The sequence below is a fragment of the Magnolia sinica genome, chromosome 6 (genome assembly GCF_029962835.1).
Source record: "Magnolia sinica isolate HGM2019 chromosome 6, MsV1, whole genome shotgun sequence".
NCBI lineage: Eukaryota > Viridiplantae > Streptophyta > Magnoliopsida > Magnoliales > Magnoliaceae > Magnolia > Magnolia sinica.
Genome location: NC_080578.1, coordinates 78,230,791 through 78,241,481, shown reverse-complemented (window position 1 = coordinate 78,241,481; position 10,691 = coordinate 78,230,791).

Below are 10,691 nucleotides of genomic sequence, written 5' to 3'. Positions count from 1 at the left end.
TGGACCAATCTGGTGTGGGCCCAGCACATGTACGACTCAGGGATAGGCGTGGATATGAGTTTAAAGCCCAAGAATTAATGGATCTGGGTGTAAGTTTGGATGTATCAAGGCCTGACGTGCTAGGGTTGCTAAGCTTGATTTATGAAGTTGAAATGTGGGCATTGACTCAGTGACTCAGGCGGACTCCTACCCTAAGTTGAGACTCAACTCAGTGACTCAAATGGACACGTTCTGTCCTAAGTTGAGTCGAGTTGTGGATAACTCAGCTGAGTCTGGCTGAGTCACCCTCTAATATTAGTTGTAGTGTGAGCAGGACTCCATCAAGTCCGAGTCTAGTAGATGAGTCACAACCAACTTAGATGAGCCAAATCAATCCTTGGCTGGGCAATACATGGACAACCCTAGCCTGTGGCCCAATAAACCAACCTTCGTATATTGTGGTGATCATGCTGAATCTTGACCGTCTGTTTCATTGAACCTACTATAGATTGCCCACGGTACATAAACCAACATGCAATTCTAGCCATCCAAGCTGTGGCCTATTCTGCAGTGACTCACGTCATCTCTCTCTCTCCACTACATGTGTAGTGAAGTATAGATTCTTTAAGGCTTTTTCAAATGCTTTCATAGGGTATTTTTGTATAAGGAGTTACATGTGTAAAGAGGGTGATTGCATATCTTAAGATATTTTGGGAAAGAATATAATTTAAGAATACTAGTTACAAGTAAGCCTTATATTTTAAATTTCTCTTATTTTAGTAAAGGAAAAAGTCACATATTACTCTCCCGTGAACATAGATATATTAGGGAACTACATAAATCTTTGTCTTGCCTCTTACTTTTAGATTAGCATTGTAGATTTTTGTTTCGAATATTTCATTTTGAGGTTTTGTGTTGTTGGCATCAAAAGTATGGAGGTATAGCTAAACAACGTGCCCTTCATTTATACTTGAAAAGTCAAAAGAGGGTTGAAAATCCACACTAGGAAAGGGGAGTAGTTTATTATAACTGGTGGGTATTGTTGGGGGACCATGGAAGCAAATTCCAAATTCGGATCACAGGACAATAAGCAAACGCAAATAAAGCATCCACAACTATGCACGATTTTACATGAAAAAACCCTTGTGGGAAAAAACCATGGCTCAAAGCGATAACGATCACTATGAAAATGATAAATACAAGAGATGGAAGAACTTACAAAACCATTGCTTTCTCCTCTCCAAATCCTGGAAATGACACTCTGATTGGAATATCTTAAGATGTCCTAATCCTGCAATTACAACCACATATATAATAAAACACCCGAAATAGGAAAGAATCTGTGCAATTATGCAAAATCACGCTTGCCATCGAACTAAGAATCGATCGAGCAGTCCTCATTCGATCGTGCCCAACATGTTTGATCGCTCGAACATGCTCAAAAGTATCAAGAGAGTTTATAAGTATTTTCAAATTTTATCAATCGACCAACCCAATAGTTCAATCGACCCGACAATTCGATTGATTGAGATTGTCGAAAACTGTCTAGAGACTAATCTGTATACTTCAGAGTTCACTCAATTGATCGACCAAGGTGGTCGATCGATCGAACCCCTGTTTCACGTACAGATTGAAGAAATTTGACAATAATCTCCATCATGACATCAATCATCATGAACTATTGCTCCAAGCTCCATCTCTAATCGCTTCCATCATAGCTTCTCCATCGTTGTCGCTTCTTGTGCACACTCTGTTTTCATCAACCTTTCACCAGACCCATAGAAGTTGAACAGAATTGAAACTTTTCTATGGAAACCACCTTCGTAAGCTTGTTTGTTTAATTCATGTTCGTGTGGATCTTTTCAAGTGTGACACCACCTCCCTCAAGCACCTGTCACATAAAATGATGACGAACATCAATATGTTTAGTTATAGAATGGTAAACTGAGTTCTTCACCAAATTGATCACGCTTTCGTTGTCATAATTAACTGGCATGACCTCCTACTAAAGTTCAAGTTTGTTCATCATTCTTCTTAACCAAACACCTTCCTTGAAAGCATTTGTCACTGTCATATACTCAACTTTTATTATGGAAAGAGCAAGCATAGACTGAAATTTCGACATTCAACTAATCACTTCACCCGCTAATACAAACAAGCAACCGAAAGTTAACCTTCTGCTATCTACATTTTCTATGTAATTTGGATCCACATAGCCTATTAAGTTTTCCTCTGATTTCTAAAATGTCAAGACATAGTCTATTATACCTCGTAATTAACAAAGTAGTCATTTCATTGCCTCCTAATGTTGTTTGCTGTGATTTGGTATGTATCTACTTACAACAACAACTGCATGTAAAATATCTGATTTTGTATAGACCATGCCATACATTAAACTACAAACCGTGCTCAAATAGGCATATGAGACATTATATTTTTCTTCATCTATAATGAGATATTTCTCTAAAGAAAGCCTAAAGTGAGCAGCATGGGTGTACTAACTATCTTAGCCTTGTTCATCCTAAACTTTACAAATACCTTCTCAAGGTACTCCACCTGAGATAAATATAATCTGGTCCTCTCTCTATGTATATCTATGCCGAGAGTCTTCTTTTCAACCTCCATATATTTCATTTTAAATGTCCTTGATAACTGGGTCTTCAATATGCTGATTTTATACATGCATTGATTAGCGATAAGCATATCATTAACATATAATACCAATATAATAAATCATCCATCACACATTATCATGAAGTAGATACAATGATCATATTTACTCCTAGTAAACCGCTGACTCACCATGAAAGTATTAAACTTCTTGTACTACTACCTAAAAGACTGTTTCAAGTCATATAACGACCTCATTTAACCTATAAACCTTATTCTTTGCACCTTAAATTTTGAACCCCTCTGGTTACTTTATGTAAATTTATTATTCTAACTCAATATGTAAATAAAATTTTAAAAAAACAAACAGTCTTTACATCTATTCATTCTAGTTTCAGGTTGTATTAGGCAACCAACGCCAACACAAATATAATAAATACCTACTTTACAACAAGAGCAGATATCTCACTGAAGTCGACGTCTTCTTTCTGAGCATATCCCTCTACAACTAATCTTGAATTGTATGTCTTGTTTCTTCTAGTAAATCCACTTGAATCTAATCGCCTTACGCCCAACGGGAAGCTCCACCAGCTCCCATGTCTCATTCTTATACAGAGAGTCCATCTCGCCTTACATCATCGTCATCCACTTCTTAGCATCTTAACCATCCACTGCTTCCTAGAAGGTTCCCTCTCATCTGTAATGAAGGTGAATACAATATTCATTTCATCTCTATATTTCACCGATAATCTATGATCTCTAGGTGGATTTCTCCTCACAAGTGGCTGCTCGATCTACCCATGTACACCTTCCTATGGCTCAGCTTCTTATCATGTCTCACCCTTTTCTATTACAATGTCAATTACCACTGACTTTCCTGTTTCCTTATGTTAATCCTTGCGAAACAAGGAGTCCTCATCGAACTTAACGTCATGGCTAATTATGATCTTCAATGTGATCCAGTTATACCAAGAAAGGTGTACTTTTTCACCTTTTAATCTAGGTTATCTCTCTCAACTGACGGTACATGGGAGTAAGCATCACAACCAAATACCTGCAACCATAAATAGTCTACATCATGACCACTCCACATTTCTTCTGAAATTTTACAACCAATTGGCATAGACGGAGACCAATTGACTACGTAACAAGTTGTGCTAACATTCTCAATTCAGAGCACCTTGTCTAACCTAGCATCACTCAACATGTTTCGGGCTCTCTCTAAGATAGTCTGATTCATTCCTTCCTCTATATCGTTCTTCCCTGGTGTGTACCTGATTGTGTTATGTCATACGATCCCCTTATCTTTATGAAACTAATTGAATTTTTTTGAAGTGAATTCTCCACCATTGTCTGTCCTCAACACTTTTAATTTCCTCCCTGAATGATTTCTCACCATCACCTTCCACATCTTGAAGGTGGAGAAAATATCAGATTTATTTGTAAATAAAATAAAATCACACCTTTCTGAAAAAATGTGTATGAATGTAACAAAGAACGATGATCCTCCCCCAGAAATAAGGAGTAACAGCCCCCAAAGATCCGAGTGCATATAATTAAGCAGTTTTTTACTGCTATACTTTCCTATTTTAAAAGATAACTTTAACTATTTACCGTACATACAATACTCACATATATCTAAATCAAAACTTTTAAATACAAGAATCAAGCGATGATCAAGTAATACCTTCATGCCATGCTTGCCCATGTGGCCTAGGCACATGTGCCACAAACGTGCCAACGTGAATTCTGCTACATACATTGTAGTTCCAACCAATACAATATTCCCAATTAACCTGTAGAGATTATCGCTCTTCTTTCCCTTCAAAAAGTGAGCTCCCCCTTCAAAACTTTTAAGACACGATCAAACTCAGTGAATTTAAACCCAAATGCCTTGAGAGCTTCCAAAAATATCATATTCTTCTTCATATCAGGAACGTGTCTCATATCCATCAAGATATGCTCCGTCCTATTAAATATCTTAATACGCACTAATCCGACACCAACAATATTACAAGCAATATCATTGCCCATAAACACATGGCCACCATCGTACTCGTTGTAACTAGTGAACCAACTCCAATGAGGACACATGTGATATGATGCCTTCATGTTCAAAATCCACTCATTCCTATATTCATCATATAATTGGCTAACCTAGTACACTGTCAACACATCACAGCCACTCATACCTACATCAAATTTTATTGAATTTGCCTCCCTCAATGAATCATCTAATTTCTTTACTTTCTAGATTTTAGGATTCTGACAATCCTTCTTCATATGCCCCTATCTTTTATAGTTCTAACACTTCATTTTTTCCTTGCACTTAGACTTAGACCGTGATCGTGAGTTTCTCGTCTCCCCCACAAAATTCATTCCCCTATCTACCAAGGCATCCATAGAGGAACCCTCACCACTGTTCTTCTTTCTCAACTGCTTCGACTGAAGGGCCGAGATGTCACACCCCGTACTTCAAATACAAAGTGTGCACCCTCATACCCAAGTTATGGTCCATGACTCGTGCACTAAGTGTACAAAATCCACCCATGATAAAGTTATTAAGAGGCAAAATTATATGTATTTAATATTCTCATCACGTTAACACTCATACACCCAAGTACTGTTTCCACTTCATTTAATAATCCTCCATCCATAACATTTTCATTCACAAAATAAATTCTCAAAACCAATGTAATTCCACCCATTTGGGACTTCATTCAACTAAAATAATCAATCATCATCTAACAAAGTTATAATTATAAATATTTTCAAATTTAATCAAACCAGTAGTAGTTAGAATAAATGAAAACTAAAACTCCTAAAATAAATCTCAAAATCAATTCAACTGTCTAATGCAATAAGCTCATCTTCCGTCAAATATGGTTATTGGTCTTGAGTTTCATCCACCAATCCGGCTTCATTTTTTAGTACCTAATTAGATTGTCTGGCATCATCCGTCTTTGTATGTTTATTAATTCATAACGTTAACTGGCCAGGCTAATGAGTAAACTCAACATGGTTCATACGTAGTGATAATTCCTAAATATTGCATATTTATCTTCTCAATTACATTATCTTTCCTTTCAATTAAGTGTTAATTCAATATAATTATATATGTTTTCTACATGCGAGGTGATTTCGAAGCCTAAGATGAATACGCGTTTATAAAGATAAATTAAAGCTCAAAAAGAGATAAAGTTGAAAAAGATGAAGAATTGAAAATTTGAAAGACATTAATGAAGATCTCACATGCCAGAGATCCAAGAAAAACAAATACAAACGATGAAGAAAATGTCGAAAACTCACGATTACATCAATAGAAATAACTGACTGATTAGTCCCAACTGAGGTTGGTTCGGTCCAACCAAATGTGCACAGAACAGTTCAGCAAAAAATTGAAATTTTCATAAATAATTCAACTTGATACTTAAGTGCGACCGAAGCCATGTTCGGTGCCACCAAAGGAGAGTTCAGTGTGACTTATGAGAGACAGAGACTTTAGATGAATATTAAAGAAATTCGGCTACGACCAAGAGACTAATTCAGTGCGACTGAAGTGATATTTTGTACAAATGAAGCATACAGCTAGTGTGACCAAAGCGTAATAAAAGTATGTAAATTTGAAATTGGTTCTAAGTCGATGTGGATTTTTCTTATTTAAATGGGTGCTTTAGGCTTTCCTAGGTACAAATTAGGGCTTGAGAGAAAGACCTAGGGATGGCAGAGCTTCCACGAAGCCATCTTACTTCTTCTTCCCCTCAATTCTAGTCTATGATTTTTATTTTTCTTCTAAGATGCTAGCCATGTTATGTTAATCTCTTAGCTAAGGCCAAGGGATGAAGCTTGTAATTCAATTAGAGTATTTAGTTTATTTGATTCAATAATATTAGTTTGAATGATGATAATAGATTGATTTAATTTGGATTTACTTTAATTTAAAGTCTTTGAGTTGTTTATTTCATGATTTGTTGTGCACTCCAAGTATAATGAATGCTTTGATTTAATAATTTTTTAGCCTGAATTAGATAATGATTCAATTTGTATAATTATTGATCTATTGTCACCTAAGGGTGCTTTAGATACTTTTAATTCCATTCGATTGATGTCCAAGTGTTTCACAAGAGAATCATTCAATTGAATTCATATTCTTATTAGTGTCAATATTATCATGAAAGTAGACACTACCAAAAAAACGAGCAAGGGCTACGGACTATGGGATGTTTTAGCTACGGATATTAACCGTAGCTATATTACTATGGGTTTAATCCGTAGCTAAAGAGCCAGGCCCCACCATAGCAAAGGCACATCTGTTAGAACTTCTATGGGGTCCACCATAATTTTTGTATTAAATCTAAGCCGTCCATCCTTTTTGAAATTAATTTTAATACATTAAACACAAAAATTAGGTAAATTTAAAACTCAAGTGGACCACACCATAGGAAACAATGGAGATTTAAGTGCCTTTTGTTGATTTTTGGTGTGGTCCTTGTGAGCCTTATATTTGACAAAATTTTTGGAATAAAGCTCTAAAAAAATTATTTGAATTTATTGGATGGCACAGATAAATGACATACATTATGGTGGGCCACACGTAGTCCCTAACACATCACCTCGTCTCAAGTGGGCGCCCGCACCAGCTAAAAAACAAAATTCATTCTCGTGCCCGCATCCAGCGCCCACATCCGACATTCCCTCTCCCTCTCTGTGCTCTCTCTCTCTCTGCCTATCTCTCTCCCTCTCCGCGCTCTCTCTCTCTGCCTATCCCTCTCTCTCTCTCTCTCTCTCTCTCTCTCTCTCTCTCTCTCAAAGCCCTAGCCCTCTATCGCGCGCTTTCACTCGCTTCCCCTCTCACTCTCTATCTCTCTCTCTCTCTCTCAAAACCCTAGTCTTCTATCTCCCTATCTCATCAGCCCTCTGCTGCTCGTAAATCTCGGATTCTCAGGTTTGAGGTAAGGGTTTCCCCTTCTCATTGTTGCTTTCTGCAATTTAGAATATCCGATCAGGGATACGCATTGTTGAATCCCTAATTAGATATTTGTATAACAAATCCCTAATTAGGGATGTGTATTGTCAAATCCCTAGTTGGGGATTTGCATTGTCTGAGTTTATCTCTACAAGTGGTGTATTTTGGGTTTTGTGCCAATTTCTTGAAATCTATCAATGTTGTTCGTCCTCTTTGTGTTTTAGGCCTATCAGATGCAGTACTTCAAATCTTTTTTGTAGTGTTTAAGAAGGATTTCATGTATATGATTATGAAAGGATAGTAGCGCCGTAGTAATTGTAATGCATATTCATTTTAAATGTGAGGAATAGACTATCTATTTCAATCTAACAAATGCTGTGAGCAGATACATACAAGTATCTGTTTGGGTAAAAGGGATCTTGAAAAATTAGGATTTTGGTAGGTCGTGTACCAACTATGCCCAATGTGCTTTCTTATGCTCAATCACAGTACTGGAAATTTGAATCCAAACGGTAGTTTATTCATTCCTGGCCTTTCTTTCTGTCAATCAACTGCTAGTTTGAGTTTCGATGTACTGGTGTGCATAAAAGGACTGAGCAGAAGTGCTTAAGCTTGATTCAGCTCTAATCTTACTGGTTTCTGATTCAGCTCTCTCTACCACAGAGACATTTCTCTTCTCATAATTTTATATTTGTTTTAGGTTGTATTTTGTTGCAACAAATACCATGAAATTTTGGCGTGACCAATCAAACTGGCGCATATCAAAGAGTTATTGGGGGGAAGAAATAGGAAGGGGATGGGTAGCGAAACAGCCCCTGTTTGGATGGCATACAAACATCATGGTAAGCACCCAAGAATTTCTCAATGGTGGGTGTTTCCATTCATTCTCAATGTTTCGTGTAGTGTGTCCCACTTGAGTTTTGGATCTACCTCATTTTTCAAATCCTGTACTAAAGCTGGCTGGCAAAAGTGATGGGAGAGGTAGATTCCGTACGGACATCTTGGTGGGCCCCTCGTAGCTTCCGCCTCTACATAAGTGATGGATGGCCATTTGTCACATTCCGGAAAGCTCAAAATATGCCAAGTCTTTTTTTTTTCAAACAAATAAGTGGCATGTATTTATAGGGTTTCTTTTCCAATTATTATACCATGCACAAAAAGAAATTTGAAGTTGAAATCATAAAATTGTTGGAATATGTATATCCAGACCATTCAAAATCAAGCCGACTCTAGATGGGGGCATGTTCTAGAAATCACACAAATTAGATGAATCTAACTTAATCATACTTTTTTGTGTTAACCTCACCTGGTGGGACCCATGATTTAGATAGTCTGGATTGACAAGCATGCATGCATGATCCATGTTGGATTTTGCATGAGTATGATCCACTACACTATTACCAAAATATAAAAATACAAAATAGAAAACATAGTGCCTGTTTGGATGCCACTTAAAAATGAGCCAATCTTATTGGAGTTAATCTTATATGTACAGATTAAAAGTAATTTTGAGAACAAACAATCATGATTTCTAATGCATAATTATGATTGAGGGTGTGTTTGGTTGCACCAAATATCAAGAATTTCAAATGCACACTCAAATGAGTACTCATTTTTAAGTGGGCACCCAAATAGGATCTTCTCGTTTGGAGAGTAGAAATGGTACCTTTGGACTCGATTGCTACCATTATATTTGTCATCTCCCTATCTACCTTACTTGGTTGCAACTACAAACTGGGTACTTCGAGAGCTTGCATCTTGTCTCCCTCAAGTGAGTCTCTCTAACATAATTTCTATTTATATTCATTTGTTCCACAGTCAGTCTTCTGGGTGATATTCACTGGCATGCATATGCACATTCAAACAATCACTTGGCCCTAGAAAGCTTTCAAAACTCTTTCAACAGTCCCTATCACCCATCCCTTTTTATCCACATGAAATATCCTCAAATATTGTGTGATGAAATCTGTTATAGATATATGATCTTTTGCTGATTTTGAAATAAAGATAAATTAGTAGATTAGTTCCACTTTTATGCAAATGAGCTTAATTATGATGTATTCATGGCTTTCAGATCAGAACATGAGCTCACTCTACATGTCATTAGATAAAGGATCATATAACTCCTCTTGGTTTGTTTTCAATCTCATAAAAGATTACTGATTTTTCAAGCTTCCTCCAGCTTACAGAGTCGTTAGGTGCCTTCCAATTGGTAACAGATTTTGCAATTTCTCATTTGGTAGCATTGATTGTTTGAATATCTTGCTTCCATATCAAGATTTCTCATTTTTCTGTTCCCTCTATTTCTTTTTTTTTCTTTGTGATTTTCACTATTTATAAGGATACTAATTCATATACAAAAGAAGGAGAAGAAGAAGAATAAAGAAGGTCCGAATATCATTTGCCTCTATACATTTGCTACTTATTTCCTCATACATTTGCCTCTATAGTTGTAGAACTTTTTGCCTGACAGTTGTGTTCATCCATGTTATTCGACATAATAATTTCTTTGGATATAATTTTTAGGGTGCTAAACTAGCTTTTTTTCTTCTGTTTTTTTTTCTTTTCTTTTCTTTTTGGTGCTGAACTAGCCACTCAGGAAGGAAGAAGTGCAGCTACTTCAGCTGCTTACAGAACATTGGCACAGGAGCTCACTGAACAGTGGTTTTCTGCTCCCCGTATCCTGGCGTTCAAAGTTTGTTTTCCTCCAATATCTCCTTTAAAAAACTGCCAATGGCCTCACTTGTAAGAATTGAAAAATCCATTGTATAAATCTCCTGTATGTCATGCATGCTAACTGTTTGATGAAATGTCTCAATAAGGAATGTTTTGTGTGGATTGCATTTGAGTCCCATTTTGTCTCAACAAGGAATATTTTATTTTTAAGTTTAGGACTTCCTAGCTATTTATATGGTGTTTTTGTTTATATGAATGAATATTCCTTTGACGCTATTTATTGATTTTATAATTTGTGTTAGAAACAGCATGGCTGTTACTCGCCATAAGATGGTATGTATTTAAAAATAGATATTATAGTTTAAAATTGAATTTAAATTTGAATTATCATTCATCTAAATCTATTAATGATGTGTATTTGAATGATATGTAATGTGCCAAAGGCGATGGAGAAGAATCT